This window comes from Podarcis erhardii (assembly GCF_964252035.2).
Source record: "Podarcis erhardii genome assembly, chromosome: Z".
Classification (NCBI taxonomy): Eukaryota; Metazoa; Chordata; class Lepidosauria; order Squamata; family Lacertidae; genus Podarcis; species Podarcis erhardii.
This window is the reverse complement of record NC_138504.1, coordinates 5,186,084-5,199,822: the sequence shown is the minus strand read 5'-3', so window position 1 is coordinate 5,199,822 and position 13,739 is coordinate 5,186,084. Positions and strand designations below refer to the sequence as shown.

Here is a 13,739-nt window from a genome sequence, read left to right as displayed (position 1 = left end):
TGCTGTGTCACATGATCGAGTATACAGGGCAGGACTTATTTGGGGGCCCGAATATTTTATTCACGTTGGCAGCCCTTACACCAAGCATTGCCACCCTACCTGTATAACCAAGCAATTCTAAAATATAGATACGCTTTTACTTTTTCAAGATTGAATGTATTGCCCTGGGCTGTACTTGAGGGACGATTCCAACAGATTCTACACGAAAAACGCTTACGTCCCTGTGGAGGTGGCAGTAATGAATCGGTGGCACATGCCCTTCTGGCTTGCATGCTTTATAAAGACTTGAGGTATAAGGTTATCACCCTTCTTTTAATGTCCATTCCGGGTCACTCAGCCACTGCCACAGTGTCCTTTCTCTTGGGAGATCAAGATGAGCAGGTGACAGCAAAGGTTGCAAGGTTTTTTTATATAAAATAAGATAAAATAAAATGCATTTTTATTGGGTTTCTTTGTTATAGCAAATTGCAAATACAATTATCCAAATTTTATATTTTACAATCCCCACCCTCCCATTGACTTCCTTCATCTTCCCTTTCTGGTTTATTTCATTACTTGTTATCTTTTGCATGTTAAATAACTATACATGTTGTTACACTATCTTTCATCATATTCTGCTTAAAGTTGTGAAACCTGCCAATGAGTCCATCTCTTTTTGTTGTTTCTATAGGTAAGTTGTGAAAGGTTCTCAATCTTTTTTAAAATCACTATTGTCCTTTTCATGTACATTGTCTGTTAACTTTGCTAATTCTGCATAATTCATCAATTTTTCTTGCCATTGTTCTTTCATTGGTACTTCTCCTGTCTTCCAGCCTTGTGCTAACAAAACTCTTGCCGCTGTTGTAGCATACATAAATATTTTTCTTTTTTCTTTTGGCCATTCTTGACCCAGCAAAAAGGCTTCTGGCTTTTTTACAAATGCCATTTTAAACATTTTTTTCAGTTCATTATATATCATTTCCCAAAAATTCTTTACAACTCTACATTCCCACCACATATGGTAAAAAGTGCCTTCCTTCTCTTTGCATTTCCAACAATTTTTTGATCCTGTTTTATACATTTTTGCCATTTTTACCAGTGTAATATGCCATCTATACATCATTTTCATGTAGTTCTCTTTCAACAATATGCAATCCGTGAATTTCAGATTCACTTTCCATAATTTTTCCCAATCTTCAAATTGTATATTATGCCCCAAATCTTGTGTGCATTTAATAATTGCCAGCACATAACTCTACAAAGCTTGAACTAGTTGCTCATATACTAGCTGGTTAGGTTCAAGGTTCCTGTATTAATTTACAAGGACCACCTGATGCTTTTTATATCCCTGTTCAATTTCCTAGGTTTTCAGCGGAGTCACTGTTAATGGTCCCCCATAGCTTGGATGCACAGCTTAGATCCAAAAGAGTCTTGTGTTCAGTATTATGGTCCAATTTTGTTTAACTTGCCTCCAGTTGGAGTCAGACAGGTCCTCTCCTTGTTGAACTTCTTGCACTTCCTGAAGGCCTATTTTTATTATTATTTATCCCAGCAGGTTTTTAAAATCAACTCTAATTTCACAGTTTTCACTCATCTTTTGCCCTCTACAGCTGGTCTCCTGTGCACTGCTTAGAGATGACTGTGATTATGCGGTATGCAAATTGCTGAAATAAAACTAAAAGGTGAAATAAATGTGAACTGAGTTGAATATCTTCCCTCATCCCTGCCTGCAAATCATGGTAACTCCTGGCTTTGTTGCTGCTGAAGCAATTCATTATGGGTCAATGCAGCAATGCTCTTGAGCAACCCCCATTCATTTCAATGGGGCTTGAGCAGGAAAACTTTCCATTGCATAGTTTTTTATCAGCAAGAGGAGCCACCTATGCCTAACACAATAGATGTTGGAGTGGCAATGGGGAGGGGGGCGATAATTGCTTTTTCTCTTTTTAGTCCAGACAAGAATCCTTGTTAACCCTTCACTCACCCCACCTTTTGACAGTCCCTTAATAAGAAGCCAGTTTGGGAGGACAGCAAAGAAGCCTTGGCTTAAAATTGGCTACAGAAGCTGGCAGCTCTTCTTAGTAGGTGTCAAAAGCGTATGTCCAATTATAACACTACATCCATCGCAGATGGGAAGAGAAGCAGATGGCTATCAGGGGACTCAGATGCCATTCTGAGAGGAGGAAGGAGGAGGAAAGAAAACTGCATTTGTTTGCCCTCTGTAGAAATTAAATATTGGTCTGTTTGATTAGAGACGGATGCAGGGATATAACTGGCCAATGAGACAGAAACAGTCTGGGGTAGCCTGGCTCACTTTCTACAACTGGGAACCTATGGGAATAGAGGGGGGGGGGAAGGACATACGAAACTGCCATATACAGAGTCAGACCATTGGTCTATGTTAGGGCTGCCATACGTCTGGATTTTCCTAGATGCTACCAGACATCCGGGGGAACTTTTCGAAAGGCAGATCTTAGGCAAATCAATTGAGAAACCTCTCTCTCTCTCTTTGCGTTTTTGTGAAAGCTCAACAACTTTCAGGTTTGTGTAGGGGCCTCCTTCAGCCATATCTGGAGACGCCGCTGGAGATTAGACTTTCTGCATGCAAAGCAAATGTTCTACCACTGAGCTACAGGGACACTGTTCAGTCTTTTCAAAGCTTTCCTCTGCAATCAAGAGGGCTAGAAACTTGACGGGGGGGGGGGGAGCAACCACCCTTAGTGGGCGTTACTGTATATTCCAACCTCTTCTCTGGCTCAGCTGCTAAACTGCATGTGTGCAAAGTAAAGTCACAGAAGCACAAAAAGTACATTGACACACATCCTGGCAGTATGATTATTTATTAATTTTTTGTCATAGGATATGGTTTTTTTAAAGCATGGGATCCTAACAGGATCATTTACTTAACTGCCACCAATAGTAACAGTGTCAAACTGAAATGTCAATTCATTCCGCCTTGAGCTGAAACCCACTTGGTTCAAAAGTAGTCATACTGCAAGAAACATCTAATAGGTAGTCTTGTCCAGAGCATTTTAGCAATTGCCTCATTACATGTGTGCCCTAATAAGAAATATGTTTCCCATCTTGACTTCTGTACATCTGAGAAATTGGCATAGCCGATCAAGCAGAAGCCATTGTGCTCATTGTCAGAGTTATCTAGGTCTTTAATGAGTCTCTGGGGGGGTCTGCAATGGATTTTGTTGCCAATTTAATGTTCAGCTGCTCACTGCAAGGGAGGGGGGTGGAGACAAAGAACGGGAAATGGATTTGGTGCTGCAAATTGTATCCACAACATGCTATCCATAAACCTCTATCTGGTCCAGCATCTTCAGGCATTGCTGGTGTGGGGTCTCCACGATAGCATCAGGTATGCAAGTTTCATGGACCAGTTGCTCTAAAAGGAAGTGTTTCATGGACCATCTTGCTCAAAGAAGAGATGCCTTGCTCAGATCTTGGCAATCTGTTATGCAGAAAAATAGAAAACTTCTTTATGCTTGGTTTGATTATTTGTCCATTGAGCTCAGTATTGTCTGTTCTGGCTAAAAGTGACTTTCTGGCATCTAAGATGGGGATCTTTCCCATCATCTGCTGTCTAATTCTCTTATCCACTGCATGCAATGCATGTACCTAAAGGTTGAGCAACGGGTTAACCCATTCAGCTGTGTTCCTAGCAATAGTATAAAATCATAGACTTGGAAGAAATTCTGAGGACCATCTAGTCCAAACCTCTGCAATGCAGAAATATGTATAGTTGGCTAATTTCCCAAAGCAAACTTAAAGAACAACGCCCCCCCCAAACCCCACCCACCTAAATGCTGGTGGCTGAAATCTAGCAAAGCACTTTCAGGGGTGAGAAGGGGGAAATTAAATGAAATTCTTTTGCTTCTTCTTATCTTTAGGTTCAGGAGAAAAGAACAGGAGAAGAGAACCAGTCACTAGAGGGACAGTAAGCGCGGGTAGGGAAGCACAATCTTGTCTCTTTCAGTTTTGCCCAGTTTCTCATTATTCCAGTCTTAAATTCCATTCATCCATTTCTGAATTACTTTGCCCTAAATATATTTGGTAGCAAAGTGCTAAGTCAAACACTCTATGATGTTGAAATCTGGAGCTCTGTCCTGAACTCCATTAAAGTTTTGGAAACAATGCAGAATAAATTTTTTGGGAAGCTATACTCTCTATCATCTAGAATATCAGCAGCTCTTCTTCATACTTAATCTGAGTAGCCAACAATTAAGGCAATAGCAGACTGCACTCAGTTAAAGTATATTAAAAGAATTGCTACTATGCCCATTGAGTGTTTTCCTGCACTGTGCTATATGGAATTGAGTGATACCAGAGTTGGTGGTTTTAGACTATTACTAATTTCCAGAACTGAGCTCTGCTTGGGCCTTGAATAAATGTCAGCTAAGGGATTGCCTCTTCTGGATAGAACTCAGAAGGGACCTACAGCTAAATAGAAACACAGCTCCCCCTCCCCCTTGGTATGCACTCTCAAGAACAGAGCATTTTACAGCTAGTTATCTGACCAAACTTTCACCAGTTTCCTCAGGCTGCATTTCCAAGTGATGCTCACTGCAGTCTGTGGACAACCTCAGGTACAAAACGTTACTCATTATCTGTTAGGCTGCCCCTTGTGTAGAGACCCAAGAGTTCACTTTACACATGCAAGCAGTTACACCCCAGCATAAATTGTTTGGTTTCTTTCGAGAGGCACTAATAGCTTTGTAATACAGAGAGTAGCCTTCTGTACACTGGCTGCATAAAATAAAATCAGGAAAAAGGAGTTGGATAAAATCACTGTAAGTTGTTTTGGTGATTCGGAGGTTTAATCTGAAATCAAGCTATGTATGTTCTGTATTATTTTATTAATAATATTGCTACAGTTTTGTATGGTCTTTGGATGGAACACTAAACTTATGAACTGAACAGAAAATGTGTATTCATTTTCACATGTATTCCTCCTAATAGGCACATTTTTGTGTGCAATGTTGCCTAAGACAGACATTCCCCACAAAGCAATTTCCTCTAGTGCCATTTTGCCCATTGTTTCCACTAAACCTGTGTGTTTCAGTATACACTAACCTTCCAATTCTTTCTTCTTGGTATGCTTAAAAAAAGAAAGATATGTATCAGAAAATTCAGAAGAGTGAATTCCAAAGGATAGCTGAATTTTATGTGACATTTCAGTTCAAGACATGAAAACGGGGCAAGTTAACTTGAAAACTGGAACCAAATTAATTTCTCCTCTTTCTGTAGTATATGGAAAGATTGAATCATTGTTAACCTCGGGGAAGGGGCACAGCTGGAGTTGCCAACTCAAGTGCATGCTTTGCATTGCAAAAGGTCCTTCAATTTAAAAGGAACTCAAGTAGCAGAACTGGAAGAGAGCGTTCTGTCTGAGGCTCTGAAAAGGTACAGCCAGCCAAGAGTAGAAAAGGCTGGGATGAGTGCACCAGCGATATGACATGGTATGTAGAAGCTTCGTGTGTTCCTATTTAGCTTGCCCTCCTTTGATCAGAATTCATTTCCATGTTGACATTTAAAATGTATCGACCTTCTTCCAAATCAGACGAGGAACAGAATGTTGAATATGGTACATCACGACATTGCAAAGTTTCAAAAGATCTAATGTCATTTAAAATGGTAATTAAAATATTGTGTCCCACCTTTTGAACCCAAAAGTCTCCCCACAAAGCAACTAACTGTGAGCTCAAATACTGCTAAGCCAGAGGTGTGGATCTTGTGGCCCTCCAGCTGTTACTGGACTTCAACTCCCATTATCCATGACCATTGGACTATGCTGACTGGGGCTGAGGGGCGTTGGAATCCAAGAACTACTGGAGGGCCACAGGTTCTCCGCCCCTGCTGTGCAAGAATAAAATAATGGACGAAACATTTCCTTAGGCTCTAGAATGAACAGACATAACCTCTGCAGAGAAGTCCCACCTCCCAATGACAGGAAAGAATGCTAACTGGTGAAAGTCTCTCTTATCTAGAGGGCTGTAGATAAGAAGCATCAAGGCATTGCCAGTTCCATGGGACAAGGGTTGTGAATGGTTGCTTGGGGTTATCATAAATATAAGCAACATAATCTCTTCTGGCTGTTACTATTTTCATTCAGGAAGAGCTTTCGGGTATCAAAACGTTAACCTGCTGCGAATTAAAATGGCCTTTTGCCGCTTCAATCAAAGCCCACTGAAACTGACAGAAGTGTTTCCATGGCATGTCCCATGCAGGTACTGTTGCGGTGGGGGGGGGGCTTATGTTTTCCACCTATTCCATTTTGGCCTGTGCCCCACTTTTTTAAAAAGAAAGAAAGATGTAAATGGATTAGCAGAGCCTCCTTCTTTCACCACCAAGCAACCACAGTTTGCCCTACTAAGAATTTAGGAGAAGGGTTTCATTCTAAGGCTTATAATACTCAGGCTGGACTAAATTTTTGAGCCACTGGAAGCTCTACCTTAATCTCAAGTAGGGGGGTTTGGATTCTGCACTGAAACTGCCTCCTCTTTTTTTGCATCTTGGTCATGAGGAGCAAGTCAGCTGGTAGATGCCATTCACACATACCCTTTATGCTCTCATTCTGTGAAGCATCCTATGAAACTCCTTGCAATCAATCCTACAATTCTCAGAGTTGCTTAACTGGCAATCCTTCTTTGCAAGGAACTCTGGAAGTTAAAGCTCTGTGAGATGTATAGGGGTCCTCTCAACAACCCTCAGCACCCTTAACAAACTACAGTCCCCAGTGCGAAGTCCTAAAATCCAGGTATAACTAGGATTCTTTGAGTTGAAACCATGACTCTTTAAAAGCGGGACCATGGTGCTCTCTCCCGGGATTCTCCTCATCTAAACACAAATGCAGCTTCTTCTCTTGTCACCCAGAGACAATCTCCTTGTGGCTGAGACAACTTTAGACTCCACCTCTCGCCTCATGGCGCCTCTGTTTTCTGTCTCTGCCATGACTCTCCTCATGGCTCCTGCCCCCTCGCCAATCTGTCTTCACATAGTTGCTCTGTGGTCCCTCATGGCTTGTGCTATAAATGTGCTATAAATGTATGGGGTGTGCACAGCCTGGAACAGCTTCCTCAGATTTAGACTTCAGATCCCATGTCAGTGTTGGGGAGTGGGGAGGATGGAGAGCTGTGCTGGCAACTCAGTAGGACTTTGGGATCACCATGGGCACCATATATTGATGGGTACAAGTCAGGGACCTATATTCCTTGAAGAAGGGCAAACACTTAATATTAAACCATGCGAGCAGAAAGGATTTCAGAAAGGTTAGAGAAGTGTCAGGGAGGATGATGTTGTAAATAGGTGGGTGGGAGGGAGGGGAGTTGAAGAAAGAGCCTATCCCCCTCCCCACAACTCTTTCTTGAGTTTCAGAGCAGAGGTGCGAATAAAACTCAAGTCTCTGTGGCTCATTGTAGCTCACATGCTGAGCCTCTACATAGCACCTTGTCTCTTTCTTCTAAAAGCTGACAGCAATTATTCCTGAGGGAATAATTGCCAGCAGGCACAGTTCACCTAAGTGGTCTTTTTAACCTCTGGGGGTCCTTACAAGTTTATTGGTGATGCTGGGTTCCAAGTGACAAAATCAATTGTTGTTTTATTTTTATTTTTTTCTGTCAGCTATCGAGGTGAGGCAGGCACAGGAGCCCCAAGAAAACAAAGTGTTGGCAACTCAAGTGGATAGGAGGGAATAGACCTAGATTTCCCTCCTGGGTCTCCAGCTGTTCCCCTGAGCTGCCTCCTCAGGCTGGGGTTGCTCCTTAAAAACATTTGTAGTCCACCCTTCGTGTGCACTAGGGAGGGTTGCTCCAGAGAACTGGGATGCTAGATCTCCCATGGCAAATGCATCTGCCTGGCAGTTTCATTCCTGACTTCAGCCTGCCAACTTCCACTGGCTTCCACCTTTGAATAGCCACTGGGCTGGTTCATCCTTCCACCCTGTACCTGGAGCTGGCTCCTGTCACATAATTCCCAGGAATGTCACATCTGGTGGGCTACCTATGCCAGCCCAATGCACCCAGACACATACCATTCGCCTCAACAGCATTCAAAACCTCCCATTCACACATGGAGACACATACCATTCGCCTCAACAGCATTCAAAACCTCCCATTCACACATGGAGACACATTCACTCATCAGCCACTCTCCATTCACACACGTATATGCCCCAGCTTCAGTCCACAAATATCCACACAGTTTCTGTCAACGGGCTTCCAAAGCTGAGTTTGAACCTGCTTACATCCCAAACAACAGTCTGTTTCAGGAATTGCAGTGTCCACCATTATCCAAATGTGAATGCTACTGGCTTCCATTTCCCAACATTTGCCAGCTTCCACCAGGTCCATCGCCAGACATCAGCCAGCCTCCAGCCATGGAGACCTTCAAGGCACAAACCCACCCATCATGCCACAACCTCCCACTGCCAGATGATCTCCTCCTTGGTCAGTGAAGTACTTAGCCTCGGGAGACTCCTGGAAGGCCACCCTCAGCCTCAGACTAGAGGTTCCCCATCTTGGTCATAAGTAAATGGTTTTTAAAATTGGCGTTTCCACCATTAGTCATTCTCAGAGTAGACCCATGGAGTCAATAGACCAAGCGTGAGGAGGAGGAGGAGGTAGGTGGCAGGAAGTGCCACCTGCCTGGGCTGGCTGCACAAAGGCAGGCAGGTGAGGGACTGGCCAAGGGGAGACTGGGGTTGATGGGGGTGTTAAGGTCAGCAGAGGTGGGGGCCTCTTAGTAGTTCCATCACCCTCAGAAGTGCAGTGGCACAGGAGAGGGCATCCTCCTCCTGAGTTGTGGAATTCCCTCTCCGCAGAAGTGCATCAGGTACCCTCGCTATATAACTTATGACAAATGTTGAAGACGTGTCTCTTTACCCTGATATTTGAAATCTGAGGTGTGTATTTTCTGGGCCCTCCCAATTCCTGTGACTAATTTGTTTTAAATGTTTTTAATACTTTATTTTAGACTGCTGCAATCCACCCTGTGATCTGCTGGTGGAAGCAGGTACAGAACAACAAGGCTTGCTGCTCTTCCAAATGACTGCCTTCGGACCCCCCAGAAGATATTGTGGCCCTCGGGCTGAGGAAAGCTCCTCCCCTTCTTGTTTTCAGTGAGGTTTATAGGTGGGATGTGTTGTTCATTATAGGTCATCCCGGTTCAAATGGAGACACCCAGATTTATCTATATAAAATGCATTTCAAGACCTGCACAAGAGAAACTCCTTTTCATACAAAAGCAATTCCTTGTTCTTGACACATCTTGGCTCCTCCAGCCTGTGGGGGAAGTCAAGCGTGCATCAAACTGAAGTTGGGCAGTTCTAAGGGAGAAACAAATCAACCACAGCCTTGATTCTGTCCATCCAAGCAAACCCAGATGGGTAGGCAAAGCCTGGGGGTGAAAAGAAGAAGGAAAAGCAATGTTTGCTCCTAAAATGCCTTAAGTAATTATATTTTAGCATAGGCTTTTAAAAAAAATGCTACAGATTAGTTTTGGTGGCCTTAGTGGTTGTGGGGGAGCTGTGTTGTTATTCCATTAAACAGGAACATATGTAAGCCCTAAGCCAGGATGTATATCAGCTTCCAGCCAGCTTAATGTCTCCTGAATAATAGAAATTTAAAGTTGGAAGCCTCAGACGTCACACAGTGAAACCCTCTGCTCAATGCAGGATCTGCAGTGCAGGATGCAACTAGGGGAAACAGCCATAGCTCAGCCATACACCATCTCTTTTGCATGCCATAGGTCCCAGCATCCCCAGGTAAGGCTGGGAGAGAATCCTGTCTGATTTGGTATAAAGGTGTGGCTTGTGATGCTTATTTAAAGGAAAGAGAGCAAGTGCAAAGCCTTTTGTGGTCCTGGAAGTGATGAGATATCTCAGGTTAGCTACTTAGTTGAACCTCAAAACTAGCCAGGTGATAGCTCAAGAAATACCATGTCATTTCCCCCCCCCCTTTAAAACAGTGAAATGCTGGTTACTGTAAGGTGCTTCCTGCTATCTATTAGAGAAGGGCCATAGCCATAGGTAGAGCATCTGCTTTGCATGCAGAAGGTCCTAGTTTCAATCAACAGCATCTCCAGTTAGGGCTGGGAGAGACCTCCTGCCTGAAATCCCAGAGAGCCACTCCCAGCCAGTAAAGACAATACAGAGATAAATGCACCGAGTCATGAACTTTCCCGTGTTCCTTCCCAACTACAACATCCCTGGAAGATTGCCAGTTCAGCCTCTGCCTAAGTACCTCCAGCAAAGATAATCCCATCACCTCGCAAGGGAGAATCTCCCCCTGCCAAAGAGAGCTTATTGTTAGGTAGTTTCTCCTAATGATTACCCAGAAACTGCTTCCTTGCAATTTCCTCTCATTAATTCTAGTTCTGCCCTCTGGAGCAACCAGTGACAAGCCTCCTCCATCTTCTGTATGACAGCCCAACAGATATTTGAAGACAGCTGTCATGTCTCCCCTTAATTTTTTCTTCTTCAAGCTAAACCTACACCCAGCTCATTCCACTTTTCTTCATAGGACTTGGTTTTCCAGACAGACCCTTCACCATCCTACCTGCCCTCTTCAGGACATGCAACAGTTTGCAAATGCCATTCTTAAAATGTGGTGTCCAGAACTGGACACAGTCCTCCAGATGAGGCTTGAAATATAAGTGCATCTCATTGAGATGCCTCACTTCCTGGTTGCACCTTTTTGGACCTCCTTATGACCTTGCATGCCCCTTGCATTGAAGCCCTCTCATTTGCCAGTGTTCTTCTTCCAATGTGGCATCCTGGGATCCTTAACCCTCTCCTGACCCTGATAGTTTAGGAAAGGGGGAGGGGTTAACTTGGTAAACCAGATTACACAATGAAATAAAGAAAGCAAAATAGCCCTATAGTCAACACTAGCTGAACTGGCAAATAGATTCTCCTCCACATCCCCAGAGAAGGGCTATAATTTAAAAGGTAGCAGCTTTGAGGCACAAAATAAAGTTTCAGTCTGCCCTCCTGTTAGAAGGGGCAGCCTTGAAACAGTAGCTTCCTTTAAACCCATTTAGTGGCCCTAGTATCCCAGAGCAAGTCACAACCATTTAAAGTACAACATCAAAAACAGCTTAAAAGAAATCACAATCACAAGGCGTATGCCTGAACATATATACCTCAGGTGTCAAAGGACAAAGAGGTGCATCTTTGGTGTTTATGGTCCACCTTCAAGGGGCTTAAGGAGACATGCATGGTTCCCCTCATTCTCATTTAATCCCCACGACAACCCTGTGGGGTAGGTTAGGCCAGGAGGCAGCGACTGGTCCAAGGTGAAGTTCATAGCTGAGTGAGGATTTGAACCCTGGTCTCACAAACTTTAACCACTGTACCACACCAGCTCTTCATTGCATGAGCCCACTAAACATTAGTCCATCCAGCTCAATATTGCCTACACTGACTGGCAGCAGCTCTCCAGGGTTTCAGGCAGTGATATCTGCTAGCCTTACCTGGAGATGCCAGGGATTGAACCGGGGCATTCTGCACCATGCATGCACGTATTGGGAGCTGAATGATGAAGAGGACAGAAAGAAAAGAGAAAACTGTGCTTGCCTGTACAGCTGTAATGCTCACTTCAGTGGCGTTGCAGAATGTGGGGTGAGTGAGAAGTTTAGCATGGAGGGAAACATCAAGGGGAATAAAAGTCGGCTGGCAAAGAGAGACCTGAGGGAGAGGAGGGAGGGGAAGGGAAGAGTGTGCAGCTGAGATGAGGGAAAGTGGGCGCATAGTAACAGACCTGAAAGGAGCCTGCTCTGACAAGAGACTGTGATCCAATTAGTGGCAAATAACTGACGTCCTTGTCATGTAACCAACAGTGATTTCGGGTTGGGTTCTTTGGTGACTTTGTTTATTCATTGTTATCATTGTTAATTAATTGGGTATCTTAACTGTTTCAATCCATAAAGAAATACTGCTCAAGATGCCATTAGACTCAAAGATTGATTGCCTGTCTGCCTCTCTGTTGAAATTGAGCACACAAGAGGGCTGGCTAGATCTGAGCACAGCGCCACCTAGTGGCGGGAGAGAGGGGGCTAACTTCTATCATTACAGCATGCAATAGGAAGGAATGACGTGAAAAGAGGTCTCTGGGCCTCATTCAGCACCCAGAGGCTTTGAGAGCATGACCTTGAAGATGCACAACTCATTTGGGAAGGATGCAGGTTGGTTTCCAGGCACCCCGGGGCTCCTGGGCAATTGATGGAGAGGGCCAGTGACTCCCATAGATAGATGATTGGACATCTGCCTTGCATGCAGAAGGTCCCAGGATCAATCCCCAGCTTCTGCAGGAAGGGCTGGGAGAGCCTCTGCCTGAAGCACTGGAGAGCTGCCAGTCAGTGCAGACAATACTGGACTAGGGGGACCCAATGTCTGACTTGGTCTAAAGCAACTTCTCATGTTCTGGTGTTCCTAAACCAGTGAAGGCTCAAAAACCCAATCAAAAGGTTTATTTAGGGCAAAGGCTAAAAAGAGGAAAATGGGAGAAACAGTAGGTGGTGTTCAACTAGGTTTTAATCAAGAGCATACCCATCGAAATTGATGAGCATGACTAAGTTCAGTCCATTCACTTCAGTAGGTCTACTCTAAGTAAAACCTAGTTGGCTACCACCCAGTATGCACAACCAAAAGGAAAGTAAAATACTTACCTGGATTATTGGTCTACCTAATCCATTGTTTCCCAAACTTGGGTCTGCAGCTGTTGTTGGACTACAACTCCCATCGTCTCTAGTTGGCAGGACCAGTGGTCATGTATTATGGGAACTGTGGTCCAAAAAGAGCTGGAGGCCCAATTTGGAAAACGCTGTTCTAGTCCTATAGTAGGCAAATGAACATAGCAAAGAGTTATGCCTAAGGTCACCCCCACAGGAGTAGCCTGATCATAGATGTCAACTTTCAGATTTGAAAATAAGGGATCAGCAGCCTCACCTGTCCCAGAGACAGTCTACGGGATATCTAACAATCTGGGATAGCCATGGGAAGCAGTGGGAAACGGCGCTGAAATAAGGGAATTTCCCGCAAAAAAAGGGAAGGTTGACAGCTATGAGCCTGATGGAGTCCATCTAAAGCAGTTTCCTATGTTCCATTGCTATAGCCTTGTCCTCCCTGTAGAACGGGGGTGGGGAACTTGCGACTACATCGGATACTGCCTTGTACCAAGTCTGACCACTGGTAAATCTGTGTTGTTGGCACTGGCTGACAGCTGCTCCCCAGGCAGGGAACACCCCCAGCCTTACCTGGAGATGCTAGGGATTGAACCTGGGGTCTTCTGCATGCAAGGCAGATGCTCTTCCACTGCGATCCTTCATCATCACCACTGCTGACCCTCATGATCTCTGACCTTATGGGGGCTAGAATCCAAAATTTCTGGATGGCAGCACTTTGGGTGCCTCTTGCTTAGGAGGAAGAAAAAACTAGACAAATACAATTATCCTTTTCATCAAGAGGCACAGAAGCACACAAAACAGTGGCAATACACAAACGAAGAGTTAACAAAAAGAAATGCTGCTTCCTTAACAAACCTTATTTTTTATTATTTTTCTTTCACGAGAAGAGGAATGAATAGGCACCACACATTTCATGCAGACACATCAATCTCTTTATCCCAAGACAAGCCTACTCTAGCTTTGTACTAGACCTAATTAGGTTTTAAATGAGATTCCAGCACCCATAATAGCATATTCTGATTGTTCTTTTTATATTGAGCAGGTCCCGAACATTCCTCAAGTCTACATTA

General features: G+C 43.9%; 2 long non-coding RNA genes across 2 annotated transcripts in view; one reads left to right on the top strand and one right to left on the bottom strand.

The window, feature by feature from the left end:
* The first annotated feature begins 311 nt into the window (after positions 1-311).
* LOC309334158 lies at positions 312-9,046 on the top strand. The gene is made up of 4 exons (XR_014152921.1): positions 312-401; positions 3,879-3,935; positions 6,101-6,215; positions 8,959-9,046. It is a non-coding gene; the product is annotated as an uncharacterized lncRNA (long non-coding RNA).
* The window catches only part of LOC309334157, a 28,221-nt gene continuing 15,959 nt past the window's right edge, over positions 1,478-13,739 (bottom strand). Inside the window, exon 3 of the long non-coding RNA XR_014152920.1 lies at positions 1,478-3,439. This is a non-coding gene — a long non-coding RNA (uncharacterized lncRNA). The remainder of the gene's footprint in view (positions 3,440-13,739) is intronic.